This window comes from Delphinus delphis, chromosome 2 (genome assembly GCF_949987515.2).
Source record: "Delphinus delphis chromosome 2, mDelDel1.2, whole genome shotgun sequence".
Taxonomy (NCBI): Eukaryota; Metazoa; Chordata; class Mammalia; order Artiodactyla; family Delphinidae; genus Delphinus; species Delphinus delphis.
The window spans coordinates 124,185,484-124,194,590 of record NC_082684.1 but is presented as its reverse complement, the minus strand read 5'-3'; positions in this window follow the sequence as shown (position 1 = coordinate 124,194,590).

Sequence of the window (9,107 nt, the reverse complement as noted above, 5' to 3'; positions counted from 1 at the left end):
GCCAAGCTGTTAACAATTAATGAAGTTAGGTGAGGTTAATACAGAGGCTTACTTTACTATCCTTTCAGTTTCCTGTGGGTTTAACATTTTTTCAAAATATATAATTGGGGGAAAAGTGGGGAAATAGCATAAAGAAAGAACAGCATTGTTCTGTTTTCAGCTGCCCAGCTTCTGCTCTTGTGCATTCTCATCGTCTTGGTACATTCTCATTGTCCAGGTCGCTGACCCTCAGAAGCCCCTTCTGGTCAGGATAGGGTGTTGTGAAGTGGCCATATTGTCACCAGATTGTTTGAAATGGAGGCGTTTTGCAAAAAGGTGGTGTATCTAGCCCTGGTAGGGGAAGGCAGGATGTAGGGAGGGCAGTCGTCATGGAGCCCTCTCTACTGGGGCTTAAGGCTTGTTTATATTCCAGAGAGGGATGGGGGCGGAGAAAGGAGGAAAGGAAGGATGGGGGCTTAACTCTTTCTCACAGGTTCGCCCGCCCACGGGGCTTATTATCCTTGATTGCCTGTTTTCTACTTTCTGTTGCCATGGAGTCGGGACTAAAACGTGACTCTGCTCAGATTTACGCACTTTGCTCGCTGATGCCTTGTCCCCATACCTGCTGCGTCTCTGCCTACTGAATGCGGCTGTATGAAGGCGGGTGATTAACTAGGTGGCTGTCGTGAGCCCATGGTGGGGGCGGTGAAGCGTCGTTAGGGAATTTATGAGAACAGAGTTGTTGTCAGCCTCATTACCCAGGGCAGGCTGCTAAATCTTGGAAATGTTTTCCAGGCAGGGGGTTGGGAGCATCATGCTATGCTACTGACGACATGCTGTGAGGTGACACAGCCTTGTCCAACCAAGCACGTTCAGGTATTTATCACTGAGACCCCTGGGCGGAAACATTTTGAGATTCATAGATGCAAATTTGGTCCCTAAGAACAGGTCATAACAACAAACCCTTTGGAAAGGGTAGAGCAGACAAGTCTGTGCTGGGGGTGGGGGGCTTCACCAAGATCATTGACGTTTTCTTTAACATGGGAAGGGCCCCTGAGAATACACATGTTTTTAAGTGCTGACAATAAAGCATCCTCAAGGGGTTTGGGCAAGAGGGTGGAGAAAGGTACATAGGGTGTCCTGGGAAGCAACCCATATTTGGACAGGAATTTTCTAAGAGTCTTGTGGCATATGAAGAGCTTACAGAGTCTTCCTCAGGTCTGTAGCCCTTCCCGGTGCAAGGAAAGCATGGGGGATTTGCAGGTGTGAGACAGCAGGAAATAGAAGCTTTTTGCCATTCTTCTGTCTGCCTATTCCTGTAAATAACTCCATGCTGGCTTGTCCACCATTTGGGGGTCTCCACAGACTCTTTGCTGAGACATAAGATAGATTTCTGAGGTTTCTAGAGGGGGTCCCTGTTTTTTGACGTGGGTGCTACCCTAAGAGTCAGTAGCTAAAGAACTTGAATGAATTGAGCATTGAGGGAGGTGCTGGTTTTCTAGTTATGCAAATAGAGGAAGCTGAATCTTAGGAACTTCTTCCCAGATCTGAGAAATATGAGCAATGTTCTCACTGAGATGCATTTTTTCCAGCTTTATTGAGATATAATTGACATAAAACATTGTGTAAGTTTAAGATGTACCATGTGATTATTTGATACACATATAGATTGTGAAATGATTACAACAATACGTTTAGTTAACACTTCCATCACCACACATAATTACAATATTTTTGTGTGTGGTAAGAACACTTAAGGTTGACTCTCTTAGCAACTTTCAAGTATATGGAGCAGTAATGTTAACTGTAGTTACCACTCCCAGAACTTGTTCATCTTATAAATGGATGTTTGTACCCTTTAACCAACATCTCCCCATTTCCCCAAACTACTCAACCATAGCAACCACCAACCTACTCTCTGTTTCTATGAGTTTTGCTTTTTTAGATTCCAAGTATAAGTGAGCTAATACTGTATTTATATTTTTCTCTCTGAGTCATTTCACTTAACATAATCCTCTCAAGTGTCATCCATATTGTTGCAAATGGCAGGATCTCCTAATTTTTTTGTTCATTCATTTGTTGGTGGACACAAGTTTTTTTCCCTTGTCATTGCTAACATGACTAATGCTGCAGTGAACATGGGAGTGAAGATATATATTCAAGATACTGATTTCATTTCCTTTAGCTATATACCCAGGGGTGGGATTGTTAGATCATATCCTAGTCCTATTTTTAATTTTTAGAGGAACCTCCATACTGATTTCTATGATGGCTCTACCAATTTACATTCCCAACAACAGTGTACTAGAAGTTCTGTTTTCTCCACATTCTCATAATCACTTATCTCTTGTCTTTTTAAAATTTTTATACTAGCCTTTCTAATAGGTGTATGGTGGTATCTCATTGTGGTTTTGATCTGCATTTACCTAATGATTAGTGATGTTGAGCACCTTTTCATATACCTGGTGGTCATATGTATGTCTTCTTTTTTTTTTTTTTTTTTTGCGGTATGCGGGCCTCTCACTGTTGTGGCCTCTCACATTGCGGAGCAGAGACCCTGGACGCGCAGGCTCAGCAGCCATGGCTCACAGGCCCAGCCGCTCCGCGGCATGTGGGATCTTCCCGGACTGGGACATGAACCCATGTACCCTGCATCGGTAGGCGGACTCTCAACCACTGCGCCACCAGGGAAGCCCCATATGTATGTCTTCTTTAGAAAAATATTAACTTAGATCATCTGCCCATTTTTAAATTGGATTATTTGTTTGTTCGTGTGTTTTTTTGCTATTGATTTGTATGAGTCTCATATATTTTGTGTATCAATCCCTCCTTTTTTTCTGGCTGCACTGCACAGCTTGGAGGATCTAGTTCCCCAACCAGGGATTGAACATGGGCCATGACAGTGAAAGCACCGAAGTGCTGAGTCCTAACCACTGGACTGTCAGGGAGCTCCCATATTTGGCATATTAACCCCTTCTCAGGTAGATTGGTTGCAAGTATTTTCCCCATTTTGTACGATTTGTTGTTGTTGATTTTTCTTTTTTTTGCTGTGAAGACTCTTTTTAGTTTGATATAGTCCCACTTGATTTTTGCTTTTGTTGCATGTGCTTTAGGTAGCATATCCATAATACTGCCAAGACTGATATCATGGGGCTTTTTCTCAATGTATTCTTCTAGGAGTTTTGCAGTTTCAGGTTTTACATGTTAAGTCTTTAATCTATTTCAAGGTAATTTTTGTGAGTGGTGTAAGCTAGGGGTTCATTTTCATTATTTTGCATGTGAATATCCAGTTTTCCCAGCACCATTTTCATTATTGAAGAGACTATTCTTTGAGCATAGTGTATTATTGGCTCCCGCATCAAACATTAGTTGACCTGATATGTGTGAATTTATTTCTGGGTTCCATTGGTCTATGTGGCTGTTTTTATGCCAGTACTGTACCGTTTTGATTACTATAACTTTGTAATATAGTTTAAAATCAGGAACTATGGTGTCTCTGGCTTTGTTTTTTTCTCAAGATTGATTTGGTTATTTAAGATCTTTTGTGTTTCCATACTGATTTTAGGATATTTTTTCCTATATCTGTGAAAAATGCCATTGGAATTTTGTTAGGGATTGGACTGAATCTATCCATGTTTTTGGGTAGTATGGACATTTTGACAATATTAAATTTTTTGATCCAGGGGCACAGAATATCTTTCCATATATTTGTTTCTTTGTCGGTGTCTCTTATCAATGTTCTAAAATTGTCAATGTATAGATCTTTCACCTCTTTGAGTACATTTATTCCTGAGTATTGTATTGTTTTTGATGCTATTATAAATGGAATTTTTTTCCTTACTTCTTTTCCAGATAGGTCATTGTTAGTGTATACAAACACAACTGATTTTTGCATGTTGGTTTTTTATCCTGAAACTTTACTAAGTGTAAAAATTTTAGTTCTAACAGTTTTTGGATGGAGTCTTTAGGGTTTTCTATACACAAAAACATGTGATCTTCAAACAGAGACCATTTTACTTCTTCCTTTCTGATTTGAATTGCTGTTATTTCTTTTTCTTACCTAATCACTCTGGCTAGGGCTTACAGTACTATGCTGAATAGGAATGGTGAGAGTGGGCATCTTTGTGTTTGTCCTTATCTTAGAGGAAAAGCTTTCAACCTGTCACCACTGAACATGATGTTAGCTGTGGGTTTGTCATATACAGCCTTATTAAGTTGAGGTAGTTTTACTCTATACTAAATTTTTTGAGAGCTTGTATCATGAAAGGATTTGAGTTTTGTCGAATGCTTTTTTCTGAATTTATTGAGATGATCATATAATTTTAATATTTTACTCTATTAATGTGGTGTATCACATTTATTGACTTGCATATGTTGAGCCATCCTTGTGTGTCAGGGATAAATCCCACTTGACCATAGTAAAATTTTAATGTGCTGTTGAATTCAGTTTGCTAGTACAGTTGACCCTTGAATAACATGATTTTGAACTGTGTGAGTCCACTTATACATGTTTTTTTCAATAAATACTGCAATAGTACTACACGATCTACAGTTGGTTGAATCCATGTATGCAGAACCACAGATATGGAAGGCCGACTGCAAAGTTATATGTGGATTTTCAATTGTATGGGGAGTTGGTGCCCTGACCCATGCATTGCTCAAGGGTCAACTGTATTTTGTTGAGAATTTTTGTAGCTACATTCCTCAGGAACATTGCCTGTAATTTTCTTTCCTTGAAGTGCTCTTATCTGACTTTGATATCAAGATAATGCTGGCCTCATGAAATGAGTTTGGGAGTATCTCTTCCACTTCAGTTTTTTGGAAGAGTTTGAGATGGATTGGTGTTAATTCTCTAAATGTTTGGTAGAATTCACCCATGAAGTCATCTGGTCTGAACTTTTCTTTGTTGGGAGGTTTTGGTTACTGATTGAATTACCTTATTTATTATCGGTCTGTTCAGATTTTCTATTCATGATTCAGTCTTGGTAGGTTTATGACTCTAGGAATTTGTCAGATCCATTTCTTATCCCCTTGTTTCCATCCACAGAACTGTATTATCTGCATCTCCCTGCAGAATATTCCTTTGGGCTCCCCAGATTGCGCATAGTTATTTCATGACCTGTCACTTCAGCAATACTCTCACTCAGTGCTAAAAGTGCTGGCTATACCCAATTCTGCGGTGTTACAGTTCAGAATGAGCTATGGGGTACACATTGCAAATACTGAATAAAGAAGAAATGTGGAGTTATTTGAATTATTCCTATTTAATATTTTGGGTGAACCTGTGCGAGGAGTTTCACATGGGACTGCCCAGGGTGGAAGGGGGCTTCGTGAAGTCTGAATAGGGAGAACTAACAGTCCCGGATACAGAAATATGAGCTGTGTGCCTGGTCAGCTACATTCCTCCTTTCAGGCTTCTAATCCCCAGAATCCTTTTCTTGCCACAGGGTGGGAATGTGACCTTGAAATCTGGCTTCAGATGTTGGTCTAATGCATGTGTGCATGCTTTAAATGGCTGTCTTCTGAGAATTGTGTTGTCTAGGCCAATATTGCCATACTGGCAACAAGTGGATTAGGGAGATATGGGTAATTGGGCTCTCCTTCCTCTAGAATCCCCATGGCATCTGTTCACCCTGTTTGGAGCTTGGTGCACAGTGAAACTTGGGAGGTTTGTGACCTTGTATTGGAACACTGCTCAGAGAACCTCCTCCTCCTTTAAGCACAGTCCCCTGATCTCATTCTGTGCTACTTTGCCCTTCTGTACAGAGTCCCTCCTTGGTCAAATTTCAGTGTGGCTTTACCACCCATCATCCCTTCCTCCAAACCCCTTCCTCCAACTCCTACCTCTTCCATTGTGACTATGATTCAGAAAGTCTTTCTAGATCCCTTGGAGATATGACATCCCCAGTGTGGGCACTGAAGAACTAGTTAGAAACTAGAGAGAAAAGGAGAATAGGATTTGACCAGTAGTTAAGCCTGGAGTTAAAACAGGTTACTGTAACCCAGACCTACTGAATTAGAAAATATGGAGGTGGGGCTCAGAAATCTGTTTCCCCAGGCTCACCAGCTGGTTTGGATGCATTGTCCAGTGCATGAGATGGGCTGTGGATGGATCCAAACTTGAGAGAGAAGCAAATGAAAAATACAGCTCTCTAAGGCTCAGTCATGATGTCCTCTTACTCAGTGAGGGCAAGGGGTCTTTCTGCTCTCTGTTTTCAGTGCAAAACTGCATCTTTCCCCATGCTGGTTTCCATGGTGACTGTGCTTGTGCTCATAGCATATGTGGGAAGTTTAGGAAAATGGAAAGAAGCTAGATTCTTTTTTCCACTTTGCTATTTTCTCCCTATTTGACCATTCATCTCTCTCAATCAATATAGATGATAGACATAGCTTAAAAAGTAAAGAGGTTTAATTAAGAGTCTGGTGTAGCCAACACATTTCCTAAGCACTGAATGAGAAAGAATAGGACCTCACTGGCACATCTCTCTTTGTGGCTACTACCTGGTGCCCGTGCTTTGTGCATTTCTAATTCTGGGTCTCGGACCCCTAGAAGCTTCATCTGTGAGGTGGTAGGTGGTGCTGAGACATATTTGTAATTTGATCCCAGAGTATTTAGATCCTTTGAAATTGGTATTCTAATTTGATTCATTTATAGACTAATTCTGTAGCTTTATAATTCTATAGACTCATTTCCTGAGCCAGTGGCAGGCAGTTGAGAGGTGAAAGAGACAGCTGGTAGTCTTCTGTGCTGGCCAAGGTTTTGTTGCAATCTTAACTGAGAACCCACTTTGCTTCTGTGTTTCCCATTTGTACTCTCTGGGGCTGACTTGAGGAGCAGAAAGGTAGAGAATGTGCCACCTTGCCTTCCTCTCCTCCCTAAGTTCACCCCTTCTGTTTCTTTACCATTACCAGGGAGAGAAAACAAGTAGGGCTGGCTAGGGCTCTACCCTCAGATCAGTGGTCCCCTGCTTGCTCACATGTCCTTGTCAGATATTGTCTGGGGAAGGCCTGGAGGATCCACATTGATAGTGTATAATGAGTGAAAAACTAAATTTGGATACATGTGTATTGAAATAAGGTTGTAGGGGAACAAATGTCTTTGAGTATAAGGAAGTTTCCAGAAGGTTGTGTGGATAGTTTTTCTGTTCTGGAGCTCTTTTGACTTCAAATATGAGCTGGTTTCCCATCTATCTTAATTCCTGATTCCAGGCTTCTTTTTCCTTGAAGCACATTTTAGTTGTGGGGTATGGACAAGATGGTGTGGATGTTGAGCCTCATATGGAGAATAATGTTCAAAACCAGAGCCAAGATTGTTTTTAATTGAGACCTTTGGTATGGCTGGTGTGCAGGTGTCTCAGTGCAAACTGTGTCTCTGTAACACTCTTGAACTTCTCTAAGCTGGGACAGACCATATGGAGGTTTTTTTTCTTGGCTCTTTGTGACACCTTCTTGATGCCTGCTCCCTGGCCTTGGCTCCCTGCAGAAAAGAGTAATGGATGTTGAATGTGGTATGTTTAATTTTCTCCCCCTACCTGCCCCTCCTTTTTTTCCGAGTCCACAGTTTCTCAAGATCTGTGTTTTGACCTTTTATCGTGGTAACAATCATCAGGATAACTTCTTGGAAATTTCCCTTTTCTGCCATCTATGACCCTTCCACATTGTAACTTGGAGCTATTAGGAAAGGGCTCCAGAGTTGCCTCAGTGCCTTAAAGTTAAAGAAAATTCTCTAATAACTCATGAATTTATAAGTGAAAGAGAAACATCAGCCATAGGTGTGTGCTAAAGACTTCCAAGGACAGAGGGGAGACCAGAGGATTTCTGAAGAGAACAACTGTGCCTGAGGAAACCTGAGGCACAGCTCAGACCTTCTCCTGACAGCCCAGCTCTTCATGTTCAGGCTCTGATGTTCATAATCCCTCTCTGTCTAGGAGACTGCTGTGGGGACCTAGGCTGAATACGCTGTGGAATGGCCTCTACCAGGGAAATCTGTTAGATTCATAATCTTGTTGATACATTTTCCCATGGGGAAAAAAGAGCTGGTATAAGGCAAGTGGAAGGGGCATAGGAGAATGTGGAGAAAAGTCTGCAGTCCTTTCTGATGAGAAGGCTCTTTCTGGTGTCTGCTTGATGTTCATGGGGCCTCCTGTGACTCTCCATGGCACCTACACCCACAACATTTCTCAAAGGAAAGGAGGAAGCTTGTAACTTGGGAGCTTGGGAGAAAGGGCCATATGAATCCCCCCTTCAGTGGCATGCAGTCCAGTGATGCTCTGATCTGTGAACACACAGGCCCTTCCCCTCCTCCATTATGTGATTTGTGGTTTCTGGTCCAGAACTGAAAAGCACCCCACAGCTCACTTCTGACCCTGTGTTACTGCTGGCTGGGAAGAGTGTTCCTGACGCCTACACACACTTCTGGTGAACCAAGGGATTTCCAGGGCCAGAGAGAAGACTAGGGTCTCAGGGAGGTGATTTGCCATCTTATTCCTATATATTAATTCATTCATCTCATCTGGTTTCTAATCAGCAATGTTAACTCTCTTATCAGTGTTACTCACATAAACATCTTTCTAATTTTGTTTTCCCACTTCACCAAACTCTGGCCTTATTCAGAAATACTTATTATTTTTAATATGCACATTTTCACATTTTAACATCTTTGAATCCATAGCATCTTGGAATTGAGTCTTTATTTAATTGGCTATTTTTTTTAATTGGCTATGTTTTTTCTTAATGTTGCATCAAATAATGGTGCATTTGAAGTCAATGACCTCTTAGATTTAATGAAATACATATTTGTGATGATTTGGGGGTGTGGGGTGTAATATAAGGGTCCATGGTTGTGATGTGGAGGGAAACAACACATTCTAAATAAAAGCTTGGTGGTACCCATGCCCTTATGAAAATGAGGTGACACTGACAGTGACTTTGGCAGTCCACTCTGCTTAGAGACAGAATTGGTGCCTTCCCTCCACATCTCTAGTCCCCAGAGATCCTGTGGCAAAGCTCAGGATTAAAGCTCGGATAGGCATGAGATGTGACCACACCTTGTCCCAGCCATGTGAAATTGAGTTTTCTTAGAGCATGAGGTATCTGGGCTCTTAACTGTGTAGATTCTCTTCCTGGGA